Genomic DNA, 27,350 nt, shown 5'->3' with positions numbered 1-27,350 from the left:
CCGATGATAGTGAAGTATTAGGTTTCTTGCTCCCCTAAGCTCTTTATTACTTTCTTAAGTTTTGTACTCCTGTATACAAAGTCTTTCAAGGTCAGATATTACCTTGTAACATTTTTTTTTCATAAGTTAACACATTTTTGCCTTCTCCTAGGAATTGGAGATAATAGCATCTATGTTGATCATGAAGCAATACATTTGGGAAGTCAATATCAGAGATAGGATCGAAGCCAGGACAATCACAGACAGTATTACTGGATGTCATGCTGCTGAATTTCCCCACCTTCAAAGTCTGGCTGAAGGTTATTGGATAAAACTAAAAGACAGTATTTGTATTTAATTTAATCAACCTGCATTTCAAGTGCTTCTGTTCCATATCACACATTTGTTTGACTCCACCTCCCCAGAAAAGCTTGCCACACAAGTCATTTTCTAAGCCATAAAACCACTACTATCATACAGTTTATCAACATATTTGGGTAGTGGTGTTGTTTCTGTGTTGTGAATAACATGACTGCTGTATATGCAAGTCTCTCCACTAATGGGCATTTGGGATCATGTTAAATAATCAATGGAATTAATCAATAATGCACAGTGAATGCCTGCCTCTGAAACATCATTAATTGATGGTCCCAGTAAAGTTGAAATCTCTCTTTAGCCCCCTAAAGTTTTGTGTTTCTAAGGGTATGGCTACACTTTGAGATAGGAGAATAATTTCCAACTAAAGGAGACATAGCTGCACTATCTCTCATTGATCTAGTGTGCTAATAAATAGAGCGTAGCTGTGCTGGCATGAATGGCAGGAGGAGTGAGCTGCCTTGAATATTTGCCTAGTGTCTCAGACATGTATGCACTTGGCAGCTCGCCCCTCCTGTTGTTTGTGCTGTTGCGGCTACCCTCTGTTTCTAGAGCAATAGCTTGATCAGACCTGGCCTCTCCTCAAGCTGGGAATTGCGAGCCCAGATTTAGGGTAGACATACCATGGATGACACATCTCAGGAGTGGCTGTTGTAAAATAGTGTCCAAATATAAACATATATTAAAAATGTGAGGGCCAGATCCTCAGCTGGTATAATCATTGGAACTCCATTAATTTAAATGGAGCAATGACAATTTACACTAGCTGAAGATATAACCAGACAGTTTTATAACAAATAATGGTGGAACATATTCCACCATATTAAAGTATAGTCCTAAAAACTAACAATAAATCTTTCCCCCTCTTTCTCACAGGGTACAGTTCTATAAGGTACTGCTTCTTCCCGTGAGAGCTGAAGGTGCTCTGCCCATCTTAGAATGGGTCAATAGAGAGGAAAAATAGTTTTTACTATATATATATGCAGACATTAAATAGGCCTGAATCCTATCTTACCCTGGTGTTAATCAGTGTCAACTCCAATGAAGTTACTAGGTAAACTCCTGAGTGGGCAAATGGGATTGTGGAGTGTGGAGACAGAGTGTGAGAGGCTCCCTTTCTAAGTATTGCTCTATGCTCAGTACTGTGATGGTCAGTGATGGAGCAGTAGTTGTGTCCTATAACAGATGTGACATGATTTCTTTCCCACCAGAAGGGAATTCCTCTGTATGAAGTGCCAGCTGGTGGTTGCGCTGGAAGAAAAGATTTGTGCTCTGGAAGGACAAGTACAGACTATCAGACTGCAGACTATCAGAGAGCTTGAGGAAATCTTGCACAAGCAGAAAGAACAAGCATTACCATGCCAGATTCAAGTGAGAAAAGAACTGTCCCCCAAGGAACCAGAGAGCATGGGCACCAAAGACAAGGCCTGACAGTTCATAGCTACCAGAGGCAAGAGGAGGAGAAGTATCCAATTGTTATATTCTTAGTGTGAAAACAACCCAAAATATCTCTTGTTGTTTGCAGTGTTGTAGCCATATTGGTCCCAGGATATTAGATACACCAAGTGGGTGAGGTAATATTTTTATTGGACCAACTTCTGTTACCTTAAGATATTACCTTGCCTACTCTGTCTCAAAAATATCTGTGAAGATTCACTGGTCCAATGAAATGGAGAGCTGTATGGGACACACCTGCGGAGGGATGCTGAGCATGCTGACAAAGATATCTCCAACTATCCAAGACGGACAGACTGTCCTTTTTGGGAATTCTATTGTAAGAAGAATTGAAACAACACTTTGCAAGGGGCACCAGGGTGGTATGCTGTCTTCCTGAAGCCAAGGCATGAAATGTAACTCTCAGATTGGAAGTCGATGGGAAAAGATCCACTGGAGATGGTACATATTGGAACTAATGACACTGCTTCACAAGATACTTCACAGATTTTAGATGGCTTAAGGGAACTCGGAGGGATGCTGAAGGTCCAAATGATCTTCTTGGAGCTTCTTTTTGTCCCAAGAGCAAAGGAAGACTAAAGGCAGAAGATTCTGGAAGTGAACCACTGACTAGGTAAATGGTGTAACATAGTTTAGTGGAACACTGACCCACCTTCCTAGGGGGAGGGAGTGGGCTGTATAGTTTAGATGAACTCCATCACAGTAGAAGGGGAACCAATTTTCTAGGGGACAGCTGGCTAGACTAGTCAGCAGGGTATTTAAAAACAAAAGGGGATGGTGAAAAAGGGGGAACAAATGAACACTCATAACTAAATCAAGATGTTGGGAACAAAAATTAATCAAGTAAATCAAGTGCCATGAAGAGAAAAAAATTCTATTTGCCTATATTCCGATGCTAAGAAGTGTGGGTAATTAACAAGAGGAACTGGAACTGCTCAGTTATGAGTATACATTCAATCTATTTGATGTTACTGAAAATTGATGGGAAGATCCACATGATTTGAATGTTAAAATCAATATTATAATCGTCTTAGGAAGGACTGAGATGGCAAAATGGGAGAGGGATAGGGCATTATGTAAAAATGGCTTTATCTGTTTCTGAGGATATGTCTGAACTGTGACAAAACACCTTTGATAAAACACCATGTTGGCTGACTCAGACTCAGGGTGCAGGGCTATAAAATTGCAGTCTATATATCCGGGCTTGGGCTTGAGGCCAGCTGCGGTCCCAGAGCATAGGCTTCAGCCCAAGTCTGGATATTTGCACTGCAATTTTATAGCCCCACAGCCCAAGCCTCACGAGCCTCAGTCAGTTGACATGGGCCAGCTCTAGTGTTTTATTGCAGTGCAGACATATCCTTAGACACTGACAACTCAGATGCAAATGGTCTTGAATGTTTATGGATCCAAGTCCAAGAAATAGCTGGGTACTATTGGTGTCTGCTGAACACCACCACATCACACTAGAGAAAAAGGGTAACTGACTCCTTAAGAATTTTTCTATTATGTGTGTGTGTGGGGGGGGAACTATGTTGTTATAGAAAAGGAATCGGCAACCTTTGGCACACAGCCATCATGGAAATAATATAAATATAATATAATATAATATAATAATAATAATAATATATATATATATAATGTCAACTAACATGGGTTTGCAGACAATAACTTGTCAAATTAATTTGATATCCTTTTTTATTTGGTTTCAAGTTTGGTTGATAAAGGTAATAATATTGATGTAATATACTTAGACTTCTATAATGCATTTGATTTGGTACCACGTGACATTTTGATTAAGAAATAGGGATGATACAAAATCAACATGGTACACACTAAATAGATTAAAATCTGGCTACTGACAAGTCTCAAAATGTAATTCTAAATGCGGAATCAACATCAAGAGGGTAGATTTCTAGTGGGGACTCCAGGAACTAATTATTGGCCCAACTCTATAATATATATACAATCAATGACTTAGAAGAAAACAAAATAATTAATGATAAAGTTTGTAGATGACACAAAAATGGGGAGTGATAAATAATGAACAGGGCAGGACATTAATACAGAGAGATCCAGTTAATAGTTCTCTGTTCTATGTGACAGTGTCAGGCAACAGGGGCAGTTCCAGAACAATCAGGATCTTGCTGGAACCAGTGAAGACAGACAGGCTAATTAGGACATCTGGAGCCAATTAAGAAGCTGCTAGAATCAATTAAGATAGGAAGGCTAATCAGGGCACCTGGTTTAAAAAGGACTTCATTTCAGTCAGTGGGGGGCGCATAAGGAGCTGAGAGTGAGAGGGCATGCTGGTGGAGGACTGAGGAATACAAATGCTATCTGGCATCAGGAGGAAGATCCTGTGGTGAGGATACAGAAGGTGTTGGAAGGAGGCCATGGGAAATTAGCCCAGGGAGTTGTAGCTATCACACAGGTGTTACATGAAACACTGTGGACAGCTGTGATCCACAGGGACCTGGGTTGGAACTCGGAGGAGAGGGCAGGCCCGGGGTCCCCTCATCCCCGCAACTCCCTATTGGATACAGGAGGAGTTGACCTGGACTGTGGGTCCCACCAGAGGGGAAGGTCCCGGCCTGTTCCCCAACCCACTAGGTGCACCAGCAGAGACTGTGGGGATTCTTCTCCCTCATTTCCCCCATGCTGGCCAGTGATGAAGTTAGCTGAGTGAACGGCAGGTTTGAGCCACTAACAAAAGTAGCCAAACTGAGGGCTGCCGTGGATCCCTGAGGCGAGCAAATCTGCCAATAAGCACAGGACCCACCAAGGCAGAAGAGGAACTTTGTCACAACTGGTGTTAGAGGTGGGATTTGGTGTACACAGCGCAGCAGAAGAAGGAGAGGGTTTAATTTTTTTCACCACAATGTAGGACATAGTGTGGGCACTGATACAAGCCACGGCTGCCCAGCAGGCAGTTTCCCGTGTCCACGCAGCCACCCAATAGGAGGCAGTGCGGCTGCAGCAAGAGATCAATGGCCTGTTGATGGACCAGGCAACTCAAGACCGTGCTATGTTGCAGGAACTGGTAAACCAGGTAAAGGTCCTTACGGAACTGACCCGTGGCCATGATGGGACGCAGATCATATGGGCCAGCAATTGGCTGCAGAAAATGATGCGGGAGGATGATATAGAGGCGTACCTCCTGGCCTTTGAGAGGACAGCCCTACGGGAGACTTTGCCCCAAGAACTGTGGTATGCATTCTCGCCCCACTCCTGTGTGGAGAGGCCCGGAAGGCCTACTATTACCTGTCTGAAGAGGCTGAGGCAGACTACCCACAGCTGAAAGCAGAGATCCGGGCCAGATCTGGGGTAATGACCGCAGTGTGGGCCCAGCGATATCATGAGTGGAGGTACCAGGAAAACAAAACCCCGCGGTTTTTATATGACCTCATCCATCTCACACAAAAGTGGTTATGAACTGAGTACCGAGTCTGGAAGAGATACTAGAGGTTCTGGTCATCGATCGATACATGAGGGGACTACTGCCAGACCTTCGTGCCTGGGCATGCCAGAACGAACCCTCCACCTATGACGAGGTTGTCACACTGGTAGAGAGGCGAAGGATGGCAAGGGAACTGACCCGGCCACTTGAGGAAGAGGCACCCTGTGTTAAACTAGCAGCAGCAAGCCCCAGAGCTCCGGCAACTGGGCCCCTAGGAAGGCCTAGATGGAAAAAGAGAGAGGCTGAAAGCCCATCAGAGGCCACAAAGACTCAGAGCACTGAGGAGGAAGAGGATAGCGTCATTAGACTGCCCAAACCAAGAAACTGGGGAATGCCTAGGGCCCCATAGAGATGTTACACCTGCGGGGAGTGGGGACACAGAGCTGCACAGTGTCCCAATGCTGAGGAGCCTATGCAGTGTAACCTGGGGAACTGGGCAGACACATGCTCCCTAATTCACCTGGTGGGGGTCACACTAACCCCGCATATGTACACCAGACCAGTAAAACTAAATGGGGCAGAAACCACAGCACTGGTTGATTTGGGGAGTGCTATCACACTTATTTCAGGGAAGCTTGTGAAGTATAGTCAGCTGCTGCAGGCAAAGTGCACAGGGGTGACATGTGTCCATGGGACAGTTAGTTATTACCCCACCATCCCGGTAAAAATTGAAATCCAGGGGAACACTACTGAGGTAGCAGCAGGTGTGGTCCCTAAAGTCCCATACCTGGTGCTCACAGGAAGGAACTTTCCAGGGTTTGGAGACTTACTCCTGGCAGGGGGATTGGAGAAAGGGGGAAACCCTGAAGTTAGGGAGACATCCACAGTAGACTGCCAACCCCAAATCTTCTCTGAAATATCCCCAGATCTGTTCTCCACTCCTAGGCAGGGTAGAAAGACAAAAAGGGAAAGAAGGGCAGCTAAGGCCTTGGGAACCCGAATACTGACCCCAAAGCCAGAGGGTAGCTCTCGTAGGTAGGCGGACCCAAGCAGCTGACAAGGAGGCCACCCAGAAGGGAGAAGCATCCGAATCTAATCCCCACCCTAATGCCTCTGAACCAGTAGTGGTGACAGAGACTGGCCCCCTCGATCTCAGGCAGATTAGCCCCGGGAGAGAAAATTTTGGACGGGATCAGGCTGAAGACCCAATGTACGACAACATTAGGAAGGAGGTAACCGAAATAGATGGGGTCCCCGTGGAAGGGAAAACCCAGGGACAGGACCCTACTTCATAATGAAGAAGGATCTCTCGTACTGGGTTGCACCAGTCCAAGGCCAGAAGGTACAGCAGATCCTAGTACCTCAAAAACACCAGAATGCTGTATTAAGTCTTGCCCATAGTCATCTTTTTGGGGGGCATTTGGGGGTAGAGAAGACCCTGGCACGAGTCCTACAACAGTTCTTCTGGCCCGGAGTACATGAAGAAGTGCAGAGGTACTGTGCGTCCTGCCCAAAGTGTCAGCTGCACAGTCCCCACTCCCACTTGAGGTCACCTTTAGTACCTCTTCCCATCATAGAGGTCCCCTTTGAGTGAATAGCCATGGACCTAGTGTGACCCCTGGAGAAGACAGCTCAGAGCCACCAATATATACTTGCTGTTTTGGACTATGCTACTCGTTACCCAGAAGCCATCCCCCTGTGGAACACAGCCTCTAAAACGATAGCCAAAGAGCTGGTGGCAATCTTTGCCTGAGTGCAGCTACCAAATGAGACATTAACAGACCAAGAAACCCCATTTATGTCGAGGCTAATGAAGGACCTCTGTATCCTGCTCCATATACATACCCTGAGAACTTCAGTCTATCATCTGCAGACCGATAGGCTTGTAGAAAGGTTTAACCGAACCCTCAAGGCTGTGATAGAGAAGGTGGTAAGTCGGGATGGGAAGGATTGGGACACCCTACTACCTTACCTTATGTTAGCCATGCGGGAGGTACCTCAGGCTTCAACTGGGTTCTCCCCTTTTGAGTTATTACACGGGAGCCATACTAGATATCGCCAAAGAGATCTGGGAAGAGGAACCCAATGAGGGGAGAAATATAATTGAACATGTATTGCAGATGCGAGACCGGATAGCCTGGGTCACCCCTATTGTATGGGAACATTTGGAAAAGGTGCAGGAAGCGCAGTGAACCCATTACAATCACCAGGCAAAAGTCCGACAGTTCCAACCAGGGGATCAGGTGATGGTGTTGGTACCTACGACAGAAAGCAAGCTTTTGGCCCAATGGCAGGGGCCCTCTGAGGTGGTTGAACCTGAGGGGGAAGTAACCTACAAAGTGTGGCAGCCAGGACACCCAAAATAAGAACAGATTTATCACATTAACCTCTTGAAATCTTGGCACCAGTGAGAGACACGTGTCGTAGCCCAAGAGGCCCCGATCCAGGGAAATAACCTAAATGAGCAGATCAGGATATCCACTGATCTGACGCAGAACCAGAATAAGGAGGTAACTGAGATGATCAAAGAGTACCAGGACGTACTTTCAAACAAACCAGGCTGGACCACCAAAACATATCACCACATTGTCACAGACCCTGGGGAAAAGGTAATTTTAAGGCATGACTGGGTTCCAGAGGCAAAAAGGGAGGAGATCAAGGCGGAGGTCAAAAGGATGTTGGAGCTGGAAATCATCGAAGAGTCCCACAGTCAATGGTCGAGCCCGATTGTGTTGGTGCTCAAACCCACTATGGCACCACTAGGTTTTGTAATGATTTTCGCCGGCTGAATGAGATATCCAAATTTGATGCATACCCCATACCCCGTATTGATAAGTTAGTTGACTGCCTGGGCAATGCTCGATTTTTGACCACCCGTGATTTAACAAAGGGATACTGGCAGATTCCCCTTGCCAAAGAGGCAAAAAAAAAGATGGCATTCTCTACACCAGCGGGTCTGTTGCAATATACTGTTCTTCCTTTTGGTCTGCACTGGGCACCTTCCAGCATCTTATGGACAAGCTCCTGCGGCCCCATACCAGTTATGCAGCTGCATACCTGGATGATGTGATTATTCACATGCCTGACTGGGAGACTCACTTGGAAAAGGTGGAAGCAGTACTGGAAACGCTAAGACGGGCCGGACTCACGGCCAATCCAGCCAAGTGTGTTATAGGGCTAGCCGAGGCTAAATACCTTAACTACATTGTAGGAAGGGGCATGATCAAGCCTCAACTAAACAAACTGGAGGCTATACAAAATTGGCCCCAGCTGAATCAGAAAAGCAAGTCCTGGGTGTGATGGAGTACTACTGGCGATTTATTCCCCATTTCGCCATCAGAGCAAGTCCCCTGACGGTCCTGATAAAAGCCCGGGGTCCAGACATGGTAAAGTGGACAGATGCCACAGAGAAAAGTTTCACAGATCTACGGACAGCCCTCTGCAGTAGCCCCATGCTTATAGCCCCAAACTTCAACAAAAAATTCATTTTACAGACAGATGCATCTGAAGTAGGATTGGGAGCTGTCCTATCACAGATGATCGGAGACAAAGAACACCCAATTCTCTACCTCAGCAGGAAACTCTTCCCAAGAGAGCAGAAGTCTGCAGTGGTTGAGAGAGAGTGCTTTGCTGTGAAATGGACCACGGAAATATTACATTATTACTTTCTGGGATGACGGTTTACCCTTGTGACCGACCATGCACCCCTCCCGTGGATGCAGCGAAATAAAGAGAAGAACGCAAGGGTGAACAGATGGTTCCTGTTCCTACAACCTTTCCAATTCACCATACAACGCCAGGCTGGAAGCCACCATGGCAAAGCAGATGGCTTCTCATGGGTAGACTGCCTGACGTCCCACGTTGCCCAATCCTGTGGTGTTGAGCGGGGCAGCGGGGTGGAAATGTGACAGGGTCAGGCTAGATAGCTACAGTACAGCGATAGAAGGCAGACATATTAGCTCCAGGTTAAGCAGGTCCCTTTTCCCTGGGTAAAGTAACAGGGGCAGTTCCAGAACAATCAGGAACTTGTTGGAACCAATGAAGGCAGACAGGCTAATTAGGACACTTGGAGCCAATTAAGAAGCTGCTAGAATCAATTAAGACAGGAAGGCTAATCAGGGCACCTGGTTTAAAAAGGACCTCACTTTAGTCAGGGGGGGTGCACAAGGAGCTGAGAGTGAGAGGGCATGCTGATGGAGGACTGAGGAGTACAAATGCTATCTGGCATCAGGAGGAAGATCCTGTGGTGAGGATACAGAAGGTGTTGGAAGGAGAGCATGGGGAAGTAGTCCAGGGAGTTTTAGCTATCACACAGGTGGTACACAAAACACTGTGGACAGCTGTGATCCACAGGGCCCTGGGCTGGAACCTGGAGTAGAGGGTGGGCCCGGGTTCCTCCCATCCCCGCAACTCCCAATTGGATACAGGAGGAGTTGACCTGGACTGTGGGTCCCACCAGAGAGGAAGGTCCCTGGCCTGTTCCCCGACCCACTAGGTGCACCAGCAGAGACTGTGGGGATTCTTCTCCTTCCTTTCCCCCATGCTGGCCAGAGATGAGGTTAGCTGAGTGAACAGCAGGTTTGAGCCACTAACAAAAGTAGCCAAATTGAGGGCTGCCGTGAATCTCTGAGGGGAGCAAATCCGCCATTAACCGCAAGACCCTCCCAGGCAGAGGAGGAACTTTGTCACATCTAATATGACCAAATATGAAGTCATACATCTAGGATCAAAGAATGCAGGTTACAGTTAAAGGATGGGGGGACTCTATCCTGGGAAAAAGTGATACTGAAAATGATGGATAACCCAGTGTGATGCTGTGGACAAAAGGGCTTATGCAATCCTTGGTTGAATGAACAGGGGAACATCAAGTAGGAATACAGAGGTCATATTATCTCTGTATTTGGCACTGGTGTGACTGCAACTGAAATACTGGAGTACTTGTGGCACCTTAGAGACTAACAAATGTATTTGAGCATAAGCTTTTGTGAGCTACAGCTCACTTCATTGGATGCATTCAGTGGAAAATACAGTGGGGAGATTTATATACACACAGAACATGAAACAATGGGTGTTACCATACAAGAATGATCTCTTAATGTGAGCTATTACCAGCAGGAGAGCGGGGGCGGGGGTGGAGAGGGGACCTTTTGCAGTGATAATCAAGGTGGGCTATTTCCAGCAATTGACAAGAACGTTTGAGGAACAGTGGGGAGTGGATGGGGGGAAATAAACATGGGGAAATAGTTTTACTTTGTGTAATGACCCATCCACTCCCAGTCTCTATTCAAGCCTAAGTTAATTGTATCCAGTTTGCAAATTAATTCCAATTCAGCAGTCTCACATTGGACTCTGTTTTTGAAGGTTTTTTGTTGAAGAATTGCCACTTTTAGGTCTGTAATCAAGTGACCAGAGAGATTGAAGTGTTCTCCCACTGGTTTTTGAATGTTATAATTCTTGACGTCTGATTTGTGTTCATTTATTCTTTTACATAGAGACTGTCCAGTTTGACCAATGTACATGGCAGAGGGGCATTGCTGGCACATGATGGCATATATCACATTGGTAGATGTGCAGGTGAACGAGCCTCTGATAGTGTGGCTGATGTGATTAGGCCCTAAGATGGTGTCCCCTGAATAGATATGTGGACACAGTTGGCAACGGGCTTTGTTGCAAGGATAGGTTCCTGGGTTAGTGGTTCTGTTGTGTGGCGTGTGGTTGCTGGTGAGTATTTGCTTCAGGTTGGGGGGCTGTCTGTAAGCAAGGACTGGCCCGTTTCCCAAGATCTGTAAGAGTGATGGGTCATCCTTCAGGATAGGTTGTAGATCCTTGATGATGCATTGGAGTGGTTTTAGTTGGGGGCTGAAGGTGATGGCTAGTGGCGTTCTGTTATTTTCTTTGTTGGGCCTGTCCTGTAGTAGGTAACTTCTGGGTACTCTCCTCGCTCTGTCCATCTGTTTCTTCACTTCAACAGGTGGGCATTGTAGTTGTAAGAATGCTTGATAGAGATCTTGTAGGTGTTTGTCTCTGTCTGAGGGATTGGAGGAAATCCGGTTGTATCATAGAGCTTGGCTGTAGACAATGGATCGTGTGGTGTGGTCTGGATGAAAGCTGGAGGCATGTAGGTAGGAATAGCAGTCAGTAGGTTTCTGTTATAGGGTGGTGTTTATGTGACCATCGCTTATTAGCACTGTAGTGTCCAGAAAGTGGATCTCTTGTGTGGATTGGTCCAGGCTGAAGTTGATGGTGGGATGGAAATTGTTGAAATCATGGTGGAATTCCTCAAGGGCTTCTTTTCCATGGGTCCAGATGATGAAGATGTCATCAATGTAGCACAAGTAGAGTAGAGGTATTAGGGGATGAGAGCTGAGGAAGCGTTGTTCTAAGTCAGCCATAAAAATGTTGGCATACTGTGGGGCCATGCGGATACACATAACAGTGCCGCTGATTTGAAGGTATACGTTGTCCCCAAATGTGAAATAGTTATCAGTGAGCACAAAATCACAAAGTTCAGCCACCAGGTTTGCTGTGACATTATCAGGGATACTGTTCCTGATGGCTTGTAGTCCATCTTTGTATGGAAAGTTGGTGTAGAGGGCTTCTATATCCATAGTGGCCAGGATGGTGTTTTCAGGAAGATCACCGATGGATTGTAGTTTCCTCAGGAAGTCAGTGGTGCATTGAAGATAGCTAGGAGTGCTGGTAGCGTAGGGCCTGAGGAAGGAGTCTACACAGCCAGACAATCCTGCTTTCAGGGTGCCAGTGCCTGAGATGATGGGGCGTCCAGGATTCCCAGGTTTATGGATCTTGGGTAGCAGATAGAATACCCCAGGTCAGGGTTCCGGGGGGGGTGTCTGTGTGGATTTGTTCTTGTGCTTTTTCAGGGAGTTTCTTGAGCAGATGATGTAGTTTCTTTTGGTAACTCTCAGTGGGATCAGAGGGTAATGGCTTGTAGAATGGAAGCTTGGAGAGCTTCCTAGCAGCCTCTTGTTCATATTCCGACCTATTCATGATGACAACAGCACCTCCTTTGTCAGCCTTTTTGATTATGATGTCAGAGTTGTTTCTGTGGCTGTGGATGGCATTGTGTTCTGCACGGCTGAGGTTATGGGGCAAGTGATGCTGCTTTTCCATAATTTCAGCCCGTGCATGTCAGCAGAAGCACTCTATGTAGAAGTCCAGTCTGTTGTTTTGACCTTCAGGAGAAGTCCACCCAGAATCCTTCTTTTTGTAGTCTTGGTAGGAAGGTCTCTGTGGGTTAGTATGTTGTTCAGAGGTGTGTTGGAAATATTCCTTGAGTCGGAGATGTTGAAAGTAGGATTTTAGGTCACCACAGAACTGTATCATGTTTGTGGGGGTGGAGGGGCAGAAGGAGAGGCCCCGAGATAGGACAGATTCTTCTGCTGGGCTAAGAGTATAGTTCGACAGATTAACAATATTGCTGGGTGGGTTAAGGGAACCACTGTTGCGGCCTCTTGTGGCATGTAGTAGTTTAGATAGTTTAGTGTCTTTTTTCTTTTGTAGAGAAGCAAAGTGTGTGTTGTAAATGGCCTGTCTAGTTTTTGTAAAGTCCAACCATGAGGAAGTTTGCAGTGGAAGGTTATTTTTTTATGAGAGTATCCAGTTTTGAGAGCTCATTCTTAATCTTTCCCTGTTTGCTGTAGAGGATGTTGATCAGGTGGTTCCACAGTTTCTTTGAGAGCATGTGGCACAAGCTGTCAGCATAGTCTGTCTGGTATGTGTCCAGTTCTGGTGTCCACAATTCAAGAAGGAATTTGATAAACTGGAGAGTGTTCAGAGAAGAGCCATAAGTATGATTAAAGGATTGGAAAATATGCCCTATGGTGAAAGACTCCTGGATCTCAATTTATATAGCTTAAAAAAATAGAAGGTTAAGGGTGACTAGATTTAGTCTATACGTACTAGAGTTGGTTGTGAATTCTTTTGACAAAATACTTTTTTCCACCAGTGCAGTGTGGCACATTCTTTCTCGGAGTGCCTACTGGTCTCCATGCACAATGTTGCTGGTATCCTTGGTTCCAGTGCCTCCTGTAGGCTATCCACCTCTCGTCAGGTGTTTCATGGCTTGGCCCCCTTGCCAAGTCAGATGAAGCTCAGCTCCTTCTGGGATAACCAAAAGATCCAAATGGAAATCAAAACAAACCAGAATAATTCTTCTGCCCCTTTGGATTACTGAAATTTTCTGCTTCACCTTATCAACCCTATTTCAGGGCTTTGTCCTCATGGGTCTCTTCCAGCTGTGGTAGGCCCTAACTCAACCTCTCTCTGTTCACCCCACCCCTATTCTGCTCCCTGTGAGTTTCTTTCTATAGGACAGTCCGGCCTCCTCTGCTGTGTATCCCTGCATTACCCCTCAAGGGCCAGCCACAAGGATCAATTCTGTCCCTTCAGCCTTCCTCAGTCTGCCTCCAGGCCCTGCCAGAGAGACAGACAGAGGGTACTCCCTATCTTCTCAGTCTTCTCCCTAAAATGAGCTCTCTTTCAGCTCTCTTTCAGTTCTCTACAATTTGGGTCAGTCACTAACTCCATTACAGCCAGCTGGGATCACTAATTTCCCTGACATGGATAGATCAGGGGCAAAGCTGAGTCTAGCTTGCCCTAAAGGCCAGCCAGCTGGTGACAACTGGAGAATGCCAATGTGTAGAAACTGAAATCATTCATGGGAAAGGGTTGGTTCTGACAAATACCCAATTTTGAAAAAAGAAAAGAAAAAAAGTTTTAGTATTGTTGATATGTATTAGGACTTTGACTTTTCCTCACAATTTGGGGAAGGAACACTTTTAAAATCCCATATCCTCATGGGCCTGGTCTATACTGGGCGGAGGGGGGTGGAATCGATCTAAGATACGCAACTTCAGCTACGAGAATAGCATAGCTGAAGTCGACGTATCTTAGATCGACTTAGAATCACTTACTTCGTGTCCTCACGGTGCGGGATCGACAGCCGCCGCTCCCCCGTCGAATCTGCTTCCACCTCTCACCCTGGTGGAGTTCCGGAGTCGACGGCAGAGTGATCGGGGATCGATTTATTGCGTCTACACTAGACACGATAAATCAATCCCTGATAGATTGATCGCTACCTGCCAATACGGTGGGTAGTGTAGACGTGGCCATGGGATGGGAAAACTGTTTACTGCCCAGCTTTAATAAGTATCTACATGAGGAACTGAAATTGGCTCTAGAATAGAGGGCTCTTTCATCGAGCAGACAAAGATATATCAAGGTATATCCAGATTTAACAGCTGAAAGTTTAAGCTAAACAAATTCAGACTCAAAATTAGGTGCAAATCTTTAATAGTGAGGGTAATTAACCACTGGGACAACTAAGGTTGTGGTAGATTCTCCAATACTGGAAGTCTTTAAATCAAGAACAGATTTTTTCCCTAAAAGATATGCTCTAGTTCAAACAGGAATTAATTCAGGTTAGTTTTAGGGACTGTGATATGCAAAATGTCAGACTAGCTGATCGCAATGTTCCCTTCTGGTTCTATAATCTATGAAATGACTGGAGTTAAATGAGTGTAAAATCAGTGTGAGATCAGAATCATGTCCAATATAATTATGCACACATACACATGTGAAGAAAAAATGCTAACATAATCATACAATTACTTATTTTTTAAAAAATCGTGTTGCTTCTCAGAGCCAACTCAGAAAATATGTGTCTTTAGAAATAATAGTATTTAGTAGTGCTGGGTAAACCATAAAAGGGATAGTAACAATGATCCTATCTGAAGCTTATCTGAGGAGTTTTTTGTATGGCGTCTTTCTTCTACACATGCCCTCCATTCCTAATCCATTGTTCTTCTTCCCTGGCCCCTCTTCTCAATCTCCTTATTTCCCCAATTTGGTCTCCTTTTTTTCCGCCTCTGGTCTGGACCAGGCAATAATCTTTTTGAAATTCTCCCCCATCTCTCTATTTCTGAACCATGTAACAGATGTGTAGAGGGAATTTACTTTGTAGTTAGCTCAGTGGCTAAGCAAGAGAAACAGGAAGAAGGTGGTTTTGCCTTGGATCTTATTTTCATAAACAGGTTTGTCCATGAAATGTGTGGGAAATGAACTAAACAAGTATGCATAGCTCCAGGGACAACGTAGGATATGCAACCTGTGTGGGTATGTGTTCTGGCGTAAATGAAAACAACCTACATGGGATTATATTACAGTCATTTGATATTTTTACGCTTTTGTTTTTCTTTTTTTTAATCGTTCAAACATTTTTTGTTCTTTCTGTTGGATAATCCAAGGGAAAATATAATCATGTTTTTAATGGGAATGAAGTTTCCATGGCTGTTTGTAAACACACTCACAAGTAATCACGTCAGTGCAGTTTGCAGCATAGAAGTGCACCTGGATTCTTTGCTTATCCTAAATTTTCACGTAACAGCATCTGCAAGTAACCCTCTACCAGCTATGTACCATCCTGGCAGTATGTACCAGTAATATATGCTTTTGTTACTATGACAGATACAGCAATTTCCTGGACAAACCTTATTGAATTAAGTTAAACTTCACTGAATTAAGTTTAAATATTTTTAGAAGTTCTTTGTATTAAAAATGCAAATGTTTACATATTATTGTGGGACTGTATGTAACTTCTCTAGGGGAAGACATGACTAATTAAATCCTGGGAAGTGTTGCAAGCTTCTAAGGACTATCTTAAACAATGTTCAGGACAAGAATGAACTTTTAAAGTTAAGTAGGTTTCCCAGAAAATCTCCATGGTGAAGTGTTTGCTAATGTATCCACTCTGGTTATCCAGGAACTCAGCCTTTTGAAGCTTTGCCCTGAGGAGGGGACCTTTGTCCGGTGACCACTTGTTTCATGAGGACAAGATCAGAGGACCAAACTGTACAAAGGAGCAACTCTCAGATTCATGGGTGTGCTTGTTCTGAGCCAAAATGATTATGGACTTGTAACCACAGAAACCCCCTTGGTTCAGTTTGAATGACTGACTCCTCCCAGTGCCCTTGGTATGGTTATTAGCATGTGTGTAAGTTCTTTTATTGTTTTAATAAGTTATCTCTGAATTGCTTTCACCTTAGGAATATATGTGTTTGCATAGGTAAAGCTGTGTTGCACCTTATAAGTGTGGGCAATAACACTGTTTATAACCTCTGAGGAGAAAAGCAAAGCAGGCCTGTGTAGAGAATCTGACTTGCTGGGGATTCATAGAGTACACAGGGAACTGTTCAGTCTGGAAATGCCCTGGTTGGGATGGAATGAGACTTGGGTATGTATCCAAGAGAGGTGATGGCTGGGGATCCAGAAATCTAAAAATGGGTGCCCTTGGTGAACTACAGAGGGGGAATACAAGTGAAATTGCCCTGAACTGTGATGACTGATGATTGGCAATCCCTTGATTTGAGGATGATCTTAACCATGGATTTACATATGGGTCCTGAGATGACTTAGGAGTCCGATCCTGGAACTGCAAATCTGTCCACAGTAGGTACAGACACTTTGTGGCAGGTCAGTGGCCTGCTAGGAAAAAGTTATTTATTTTTCCTTCCTCCTCTCTCTTTTCAGCTTAGAGGGCAAGGCGCTTCTCCTCGAAGCGGGCCACTGCCTGATGGAGGATATGGCGCCATTGGGGTCAGTTGGTGGCTTGCTCTTCCCAGCTTGTGAGGTCCACATAACTTTTCTTAAGGTACGCTTTCAGTGTGTCTTTGTACAGTTTACTCTGACCACCACGGGATCTCTGACCATGAGTGAGCTCTTGTTTTGGGAGGCAAGAGTCTGGCATCCTCACACAATGTCCAAAGTTGGTGCATGAGGATCATTGCTTCCATGCTGTGACATTGGCTTCGGCGAAGATGCTGGCATTAGTGCGGCGATCTTGAGGAGGCATCGTTGGTGATACCTCTCCAAACCCTTGAGGTGCTGTCAATAGGTCACCCAGGTTTTGCAGCCATAGAGGAGTGTTGGAACAACAACTGTTTTATAGACTTGGATCTTGGTGTCCTGCTGTAGGTCTCAGTCTGGGAAAATGCATCGGAGCAATTTCCCAAAGGAAGCACTTGCACATTGGATCCTCTGCTGGATCTCACTGTCGATTTTTGCTTTTTGAGAAAGTTGGCTACCAAGGTAGCAAAAGTGCTCAACTGTCTCCAAAATCTGACCCTCAATGGTATTTGTGGTGGGTCATGTGCAAGGCCCGAAGCAGGTTGATAGAACACTTTAGTCTTCTCAATATTGAGTGAGAGTCTTAGGCTTCGGTAAGCTTGTGCAAGAAAATCCAGTATGAACTGAAGGTCATTCTCAGTGTGTACAAGGATGACACAATCATCAGCATACTGAAGATCAGTAATGGATGCCCTGAAGACTTTAGATTTCGAGTGGAGACGTCAAAGATTAAAGAGCTGCCCATCCATTCTATACTGAATGTCAACTCCATTGGGGAGATGATCTTTAACGAGGACCAAAATGACTGCTAAATAGATGGAAAACAGGGTTGGGGCAACAACACATCCTTGCTTAACCCCAGTCTTGATGATGAAAGGTTCTATCTCAAGGCCATTACAGAGAACTGTGGCAGTCATTTGATCATGGAGAGGCCTTAGGACCTTAATAAATTTTGGAGGGCAGCCAAATCTGGCCAACATCTTCTACCAGGCTTCATGATTGACAGAGTCAAAGGCCTCTGTCAAACCAATGAAAGCCATGTACAGGTATTGATTTTGCTCCCAAGATTTTTCCTGGATTTGGCAGTCAGTGAAGATCATGTTGGTTGTCCTGCAGGATGGTCTAAAACTGCACTGAGATTCCGGCAACATTTCCTCAGCCAGGGGAAGTAATCAGTATAAGAGGATATGGGAAAGAACTTTCCCTGCTGTAGATAGTAAGGCAATGCCTCGATAGTTTACACACTCTGATTTATCTCCTTTCTTAAAGATTGTAACAATGTTAGCGTTTCTCAAGTCTTCTGGAATCTTCTAATTATACCAGATATGAAGAAAAAGTTCATGGAGCTTCCCTACCAGTTCTTCACCTCCAAACTTGTAGACTTCAGCTCATATGCCATCTGGCCCTGCTGACTTGTTGTTCTTAGTTTGCATAATGGCTTGTGTTACTTCTTCAAGGGTAAGGCAGTCAGCAAGAGATTCTCTTTCATGCCGTTGTGGTATAGCTTGATAGTGGCATCAGAGACAGTTGACTCACGGTTCAAGAGTAGCTCAAAATGTTCCTTCCATCTAGCTTTGATGGCTTCACTGTCCTTAAAATACGTTGACCCGTCTTGGGCTTGGAGTGGTATGGGTCCATGGAAGCATGGGTCGTAAATGGCCCTTATTGCCTGAAATAATCTCCTCATGTCATGTTTATCAGCATATAGCTCAATATCCTTGGCCTTTTCTCGCCACCACTTATTTCTGATGTCACAGATTTTTCTTTAAAAAGAAAAGGAGGACTTGTGGCACCTTAGAGACAAACAAATTTATTTGAGCATAAGCTTTCATGAGCTACAGCTCACTTCATCAGATGCATTCAGTGGAAAATAGGGTGGGGAGATTTATATACACAGAGAACATGAAACAATACACAGAGAACATGAAACAAAAAACAGTTTTAATCAATACCAACACACTGTATGGTAACACCCATTGTTTCATGTTCTCTGTGTATATAAATCTCCTCACTGTATTTTCCACTGAATGCATCTGATGAAGTGAGCTGTAGCTCACAAAAGCTTATGCTCAAATAAATTTGTTAGTCTCTAAGGTGCCGCAAATCCTCCTTTTCTTTTTGCGGATACAGACTAACACGGCTGCTACTCTGAAACCAGATTTTTCTTCGGGCTTCAGCCTTGAGTTGCTTGTATGACTCTTTTTTCTGCTGATGTGATATGTCATTTTGACACATGCAATGAGCTTTTCTTTTCTGGTTAGTAGGCCCTGAATCTCAGCATCGTTCTCATCAAACCAATCTTGGTGATGGTGGGTGACATAGCCAATGGACATAGCTCATGTCGAAAGAATGGCAGTCTTTAATCCCTTCCAGAGATTTTCTAACTGTGATAGTTGCCACCCAGATGGACTACAGAGATGTAGTCTACCTGGGCATGAAACTGTCAGTCCTTAGGAAACTTCAATCAGTAAAGACCACAGCAGAACATATCCTCAGCAACCACAGGCTACTACAAGCATTTCAGACTTGGGGGGAGGGATAGCTCAGTGGTTTGAGCATTGGCCTGCTAAACCCAGGGTTGTGAGTTCAATCCTTGAGGGGGCCATTTAGGGATCTGGGGCAAAAATTGGGGATTGGTCCTGCTTTGAGCAGCAGGTTGGACTAGATGACCTCCTGAGGCCCCTTCCAACTCTGATATTCTATGATTTTTTTTTCTATGACTTGTCCTCCACTCACTCTACACTGGCTCCCTAGAGAGTATCACGTCCAATTCAAGACCTTGGTCTTCAAGGTGCTTAATGATGTGGTCCTGGAACACCTACAAGATCACCTAAAGCTCCAGCATAAGGAATACAGTCAACAATTTCTTTCCCTAGTCACAATGGAACTGTCTACAGCAAGGATACAATTTGCCTGACCAGGAGACTGAGCTTTCTTGGAAACAGCTCCAGATTGTGAAATGAACCAACCCAAATCTAAGACCTCACCACTTGCTATTTCAGGGCAACATGCACTCCTGTGACCTGCTTTCACTAATAAAAAAACAAACAAACAAACAAACAAAAAAACAGATAGCACAGCAGTCATATATATATATATATATATATATATATATATATATATATATATATAAATCTATTAACAGTTTTGTCCCAGCAGAGAAGAAAAGAGAAATAAGACAAGTACCACACAACAGATGTTAAACACATAGCTTAATGAATTATTGGAAGGCATTCAAATATTATTATGGGGATAGTATTAGATGCAGAATAGAATAGAACCCGTCCTCAAAACCTCTTCCTAATAAGGGCTAGGTGGGACTAACACTGGAGTCTGTCAAGACTACTGCTACACTGATAAGAAGGGAATATGTTAAAGCAACACAAAGTATTTCATCTCAATAACACAAGATTGGGAGAGACCTCTTGGGTCATCGAGTTCAGTCCCCTGCTATCACAGGTAACCATGCCATATAATCCCATTCATAAATGTATCAAGCTCAGTCTTAAAACTAGTTAGGTTTCTTGGCCCCCCTACTCTTCTTGAAAGAACTGCACTCCTCAGACCTTGCTTTCAAAAGAGTGAATGCTCTCATTTTCCGGCCTTTGCTGGCAAGAGAAATGAATGCCTGAACAGAGTCACCACCAGAACTAGTAGAAAAATGAACAAAATGTGTCACTTAAAAAATATTTTCCATCTATTTTTTGTGGAAATTTAAAACAAAAAAATGCAAAATTTTCATCAACATATCAAAAATAGTCCACCAGCTCTAGTCATGAGACTAAGAGTAGCACTTTTGATTTGAATCACTCCTTTTCAGCAATCACATAATGATTTGGCTTATTAAAAAATAATAGAATATTGACCCCACCACAGAATTTCAGAATATTGACCCTACCACACTGTAGCAATATGCCCTAAATCACTATGGTTGACAGCCTCTAAATTAACATAGGCCACTTATTTTCAATGGTGAAATAATTTGTCAGATTAAATCTAAATATTTGTCCTAAATGTCTGTAAAACTTGGTAAACAGCCTCCATGCTTACATTACAATTCAGCAGCATTTTCACATACTCCAAAAATATAAATCTTCTAGTTCACAGACCTTCCATGGCTGTTCTCTAAAATGGGGAGCAGTATGGACCAAAATGCATAAGACAGTCAGGTGCTTCTAACCTAGGCCTTTATTCTGCACAAAGAAGTCAAAGGGAATTTTATTCTTGACATCAGTAGCAACACTATCAAGGTCTAAAATAGGTGAGGCTTGAGACAGTTTTATGTGCCTAAATTAAGCAGACTTTAGAAGAATTAATTTATGTTCATGAGTTTTCCCGTATTTTGGAGCGCTGTCTATGCCATGAGCTTTTAGCTTTTGTGTTAGATAAATCAGAGATCCAAATGCAAAAGCCAACACTGAGGTTCATCATGGTTTTGTGGCACTCACTGGATAATTTTGGATCTTGGAAACTATCATAAATATAAAGGGAAGGGTAAACACTTTTAAAATCCCTCCTGGCCAGAGGAAAAACCCTTTCACCCGTAAAGGGTTAAGAAGGTAGGATAACCTCGCTGGCACCTGACCAAAATGACCAATGAGAAGACAAGATACTTTCAAAAGCTGGAGGGGAGGGAGAAACAAATTCTCTCTCTCTGTCTGTGTGATGCTTTTGCCGGGGACAAAACAGGAATGGAGTCTTAGAATTTAGTAAGTAATCTAGCTAGATATGCATTAGATTCTGATTTCTTTGAATGGCTGAGAAAATGTGCTGAATGGAATATATATTCCTGTTTTTGTGTCTTTTTGTAACTTAAGGTTTTGCCTAGAGGGATTCTCTATGTTTTGAACCTAATTACCCTGTAAGGTATTTACCATCCTGATTTTACAGAGGTGATTCTTTTAACTTTTTCTTCAATTAAAATTCTTCTTTTAAGAACCTGATTGCTTTTTCATTGTACTTAAGATCCAAGGGTTTGGGTCTGTGGTCACCTATGCAAATTGGTGAGGATTTTTATCAAGTCTTCCGCAGGAAAGGGGGTGTAACGTTTGGGAGGATTTGTGGGGGGAAAGACGTTTCCAAATGGACTCTTTCCAAATTATATCCCTGTTAGACGTTTAGTGGTGGCAGTGATAAGTCCAAGGGCAAAAGGTAAAATAGTTTGTACCTTGGGGAAGTTTTAACCTAAGGTGGTAAAAGTAAGCTTAGGAGGTTTTCATGCAGGTCCCCACATCTGTACCCTAGAGTTCAGAGTGGGGAAGGAACCTTGACAGAAACAATGAATGGTTTGTACTGCTCCACAAATACAGATTTCTCAAGATGTCATTTTGTTAGTATTGCTCAGTGTTCCAAAATGCACAGCAAAACAGTGGAAGGGCAGTGTAGATACAAGTCTAATAGGTTATACTGGTAGTAAAATAACCGTGCCTAATAGGGTACAGAATGTGAGTGAGGCCAAACAGCAAAAATTAAGATGTTTGTACACTAATGCAAGGAGCCTAGGTAACAAAATGGAGGAACTAGAGTTACTGGTGCAGGAAGTGAAACCAGATATTATAGGTATAACAGAGACCTGGTGGAATAGTAGTCATGACTGGGCTACAGGTATTGAAGGGTATGTGCTGTTTAGGAAAGACCGAAATAAAGGTAAAGGTGGTGGAGTAGCACTGTATATCAATGATGAGATAGAATGTAAAGAAATAAGAAGCGATGAAATGGATATGACTGAGTCTGTCTGGGCAATAATTAAATTGGGGAAGAAAACTATTAGAGCCTCCCCTGGGATAGTGCTTGGGGTGTGCTATAGACCGCCGGGATCTAATTTGGATATGGATAGAGCCCTTTTTAATGTTTTTAATAAAGTAAATACTAATGGAAACTGTGTGATCATGGGAGACTTTAACTTCCCAGATATAGACTGGAGGATGAGTGCTAGTAATAATAATAGGGCTCAGATTTTCCTAGATGCGATAGCTGATGGATTCCTTCAACAAGTAGTTGCTGAACCGACTAGAGGGGATGCCATTTTAGATTTGGTCTTGGCGAGTAATGAGGATCTCATAGAGGAAATGGTTGTAGGGGATAATCTTGGCTCAAGTGATCATGAGCTAATTCAGTTCAAACTGAATGGAAGGATTAACAAAAATAAATCTGCAACTAGGGTTTTTGATTTCAAAAGGGCTGACTTTCAAAAATTAAGGAAATTAGTTAGGGAAGTGGATTGGACTGAAGAATTTATGGGTTTAAAGGTAGAGGAGGCCTGGGATTATTTTAAATTAAAGCTGCAGAAGCTATCGGAAGCCTGCATCCCAAGAAAGGGGAAAAAATTCATAGGCAGGAGTTGTAGACCAAGCTGGATGAGCAAGCATCTTAGAGAGGTAATTAAGAAAAAGCAGAAAGCATATAGGGAGTGGAAGAAGGGAGGGATCAGTAAGGAAAGCTACCTTATTGAGGTCAGAATATGTAGGGATAAAGTGAGACAGGCTAAAAGTCAAGTAGAGTTGGACCTTGCAAAGGGAATTAAAACCAATAGTAAAAGGTTCTATAGTCATATAAATAGGAAGAAAACAAAGAAAGAAGAAGTGGGACCGCTAAAAACTGAGGATGGAGTGGAGGTCAAGGATAATCTAGGCATGGCCCAATATCTAAACAAATACTTTGCCTCAGTCTTTAATAAGACTAAAGAGGATCTTAGGGATAATGGTAGCATGATAAATGGGAATGAGGATATGGAGGTAGACATCACCATATCTGAGGTAGAAGCGAAACTCAAACAGCTTAATGGGGCTAAATCGGGGGGCCCAGATAATCTTCATCCAAGAATATTAAAAGAATTGGCACAAGAAATTGCAAGCCCATTAGCAAGAATTTTTAATGAATCTGTAAATTCAGGGGTTGTACCATATGATTGGAGAATTGCTAACATAGTTCCTATTTTTAAGAAAGGGAAAAAAAGTGATCCAAGTAATTATAGGCCTGTTAGTTTGACATCTGTAGTATGCAAGGTCTTGGAAAAAATTTTGAAGGAGAAGGTAGTTAAGGACATTGAAGTCAATGGTAAATGGGACAAAATACAACATGGTTTTACAAAAGGTAGATCGTGCCAAACCAACCTGATTTCCTTCTTTGAGAGAGTAACAGATTTTTTAGATAAAGGAAACGCAGTGGATCTAATTTATTTAGATTTTAGTAAGGCGTTTGATACTGTGCCACATGGGGAATTATTACTTAAATTGGATAAGATGGGCATCAATAGGAAAATTGAAAGGTGGATAGGGAATTGGTTAAAGGGGAGACTACAACGGGTTCTACTGAAAGGTGAACTGTCAAGTTGGAGGGAGGTTACCAGTGGAGTTCCTCAAGGATCAGTTTTGGGACCAATCTTATTTAATCTTTTTATTACTGACCTGGGCACAAAAAGTGGGAGTGTGCTAATAAAGTTTGCAGATGATACAAAGCTGGGAGGTATTGCTAATTTAGAGAAGGACAGGGATACCCTACAGGAGGATCTGGATGACCTTGTAAACTGGAGTAATAGGAATAGGATGAAATTTAATAGTGAGAAGTGTAAGGTCATGCATTTAGGGATTAATAACAAGAATTTTAGTTATAAGCTAGGGACGCATCAACTAGAAGTAACGGAGGAGGAAAAGGACCTTGGAGTATTGGTTGATCATAGGTTGACTATGAGCTGCCAATGTGATATGGCTGTGAAAAAAGCTAATGTCGTCTTGGGATGCATCAGGAGAGGTATTTCCAGTAGGGATAAGGAGGTTTTAGTACCGTTATATAAGGCACTGGTGAGACCTCACCTGGAATACTGTGTGCAGTTCTGGTCTCCCATGTTTAAGAAGGATGAATTCAAACTGGAACAGGTACAGAGAAGGGCTACTAGGATGATCCGAGGAATGGAAAATTTGTCTTATGAAAGGAGACTCAGGGAGCTTGGCTTGTTTAGCCTAACTAAAAGAAGGTTGAGGGGAGATATGATTGCTCTCTATAAATATATCAGAGGGATAAATACCAGAGAGGGAGAGGAATTATTTAAACTCAATACCAATGTGGACACAAGAACAAATGGATATAAACTGGCCACTAGGAAATTTAGATTAGAAATTAGACGAAGGTTTCTAACCATCAGAGGAGTGAAGTTTTGGAATAGCCTTCCGAGGGAAGTAGTGGGGGCAAAAGATCTATCTTGCTTTAAGATTAAACTCGATAAGTTTATGGAGGAGATGGTATGATGGGATAACATGGTTTTGGTAATTAAATATTCATGGTAAATAGGCCCAATGGCCTGTGATGGGTTTTTAGATGGGGTAAGATCCAAGTTACCCGGGAAAGAATTTTCTGTAGTATCTGGCTGATGAATCTTGCCCATATGCTCAGGGTTTAGCTGATCGCCATATTTGGGGTCGGGAAGGAATTTTCCTCCAGGGCAGATTGGAAGGCCCTGGAGGTTTTTCGCCTTCCTCTGTAGCATGGGGCACGGGTCACTTGCTGGAGGATTCTCTGCTCCTTGAGGTCTTCAAACTACAATTTGAGGACTTCAATAGCACAGATATAGGTGTGAGGTCTTTTTTAGGTGTGGTGGGTGAAATTCTGTGGCCTGCATTGTGCAGGAGGTCAGACTAGATGATCATAATGGTCCCTTCTGACCTAAATATCTATGAATCTATGAAAAAAACAGAAATTGCTTATGCAAAACCTGAGGAGGCATGGCTCAGACGCTTGTAAAGAGATGTTAGTTTGAATTAAACATTACTGTTAGAATTAACTTTTATTGAATTATTTGGGTAAGAGTTTGGAGGTAATAAAATAGTCTTTGTTTATTCAGTAGGCCCTCTCACACTAGTGTTTCTTGTGACAGCATACCAATACCTGACTGATTTTCCTCACTTGACAGGACATTTGTTTAAATATTCATTATGCACCATAAAAAGATATTGACAAAGGTCCCTACATTTATATACAACTAGAATGTGACTTGTTCCCTTGCAGGTTTGTGAAGAGCCACCCACCCAGGGGCCAGCCAGATCTGCAATCTTTGCAGCTCTACTGAGAACTGGAAGTTCTTCAGGCTAGTTCACCTATGAGCATAAGCCATCACAAAAGGGGTAAGATGAAACACAGAAATGTGTCCCCTTCTCAGACCAGCCTAAGGGATGGTGCAGTGGACACATGCCCTTGCATTCCAAGGAACCTTCAGGTACAATGACTCCCCCTGGGTCAGTGCAGCTCTGCACCACCTCCAGCAGATTAGTGCCTATCAGGCACAATATAGCCCAATAGTAAAACCACCAACCACAATAAGTACTGAAAAGGATACAGAAAAGAAAGAGCCCAGGTCTCTTCTTTTGCTAGAATATAGCACCACAGCTCTTATATGAACTTTTCAAACAAGATTATTCTTTTCATACCCCTCTCTTCCAGAACATAATAAATAAAAACAAACACACATATTGCAACCTATAACAAGGCTACTTCCATGCAGCACACCATTGTTTCATACAAGAAGGGAAAGACAAAGTCATTCAAGCTCTCTAATACTGTATTTGCATAATAATATTTTGGTTTCTGTTTTCCTTAGACAGACAACAGGTTACTAGGTGTAAATGAAACACATATCACACTTAGAGCGCTCCGAATAGCAGTTTTTGCTAACAAATGGTGTGCAGCAGGCACAAGTGTTACTAAATCCTTGCCTTCCACATATACTTTGTAAGAGGATCTCTTCTGCATCCAACTTTTGTATATAGAACTTTGCTTTACTCAGGCAAAGCTCCTATTAACTTCAGTGGATCTGATCTTATTCCCATTGACTTCAACAACTTCAGTGGCAGATTTGCTTAAGGGAAGCAGAATTGGGCCCACCTTATATAATTAAAGATTCAAGAAGGTAATGTCAAATATATTTTGATGCACTATTTCAGATGATATGGAGTGGTCTGAGAACTTGCTTACCAAGATTCTGCTTAGAGCAAATACTAAATCATACCATTGCTGAATAAAGAGGCTTCAGTTCAGTAGAGCATGGTGGTCCAAGCAAAGATAGATTTGATAAGCTGTTTACCTGACAGTTTCAAGACCTGGTTCTGCCCTTCTTTCTTCCCCTTTTTAGGTGTCTAGACTTCTAGCGAATAGTTCACTGCAGTTGTGCTTTGGTCCCTGGGTGGGGGCATACAAAGAGGAAAAGCCACACAAGGGCTGTGCACCATCTAGCCCCATGGAGCACTGGACATGGCTCACATTGTCCAGAAAGAAGTAGTTATATTATCACTAGATTCAGGCAAAGCTCCAACCAGTTTTACTGGGCCTGTTCCCACTCAAGCCAATGAAAGTTTTGTCATTTAAAAAAGAAAAAAAAGTTTCTATTTGGAACAAATATGTCTATATTGATCTGACCTACAAACCAAGGAGGCAGGATGATCTTGCAATTAGAATCTGGGACTTGGAATCAGGAAACCTGTGTTTTAACTTGGCGTCTATAGACTTACTTGAG

General features: G+C 43.3%; 1 protein-coding gene across 19 annotated transcripts in view; it reads right to left on the bottom strand.

The window, feature by feature from the left end:
* The window catches only part of NRXN1 (neurexin 1), a 1,255,052-nt gene that overhangs the window by 699,408 nt on the left and 528,294 nt on the right, over positions 1-27,350 (bottom strand). The window lies entirely within an intron of this gene.

Source organism: Lepidochelys olivacea, assembly GCF_965140295.1.
Source record: "Lepidochelys olivacea isolate rLepOli2 genome assembly, chromosome: 3".
NCBI lineage: Eukaryota > Metazoa > Chordata > Testudines > Cheloniidae > Lepidochelys > Lepidochelys olivacea.
The sequence above is the reverse complement of the archived record's forward strand: the minus strand, read 5'-3'. Positions and strand labels throughout refer to the sequence as shown.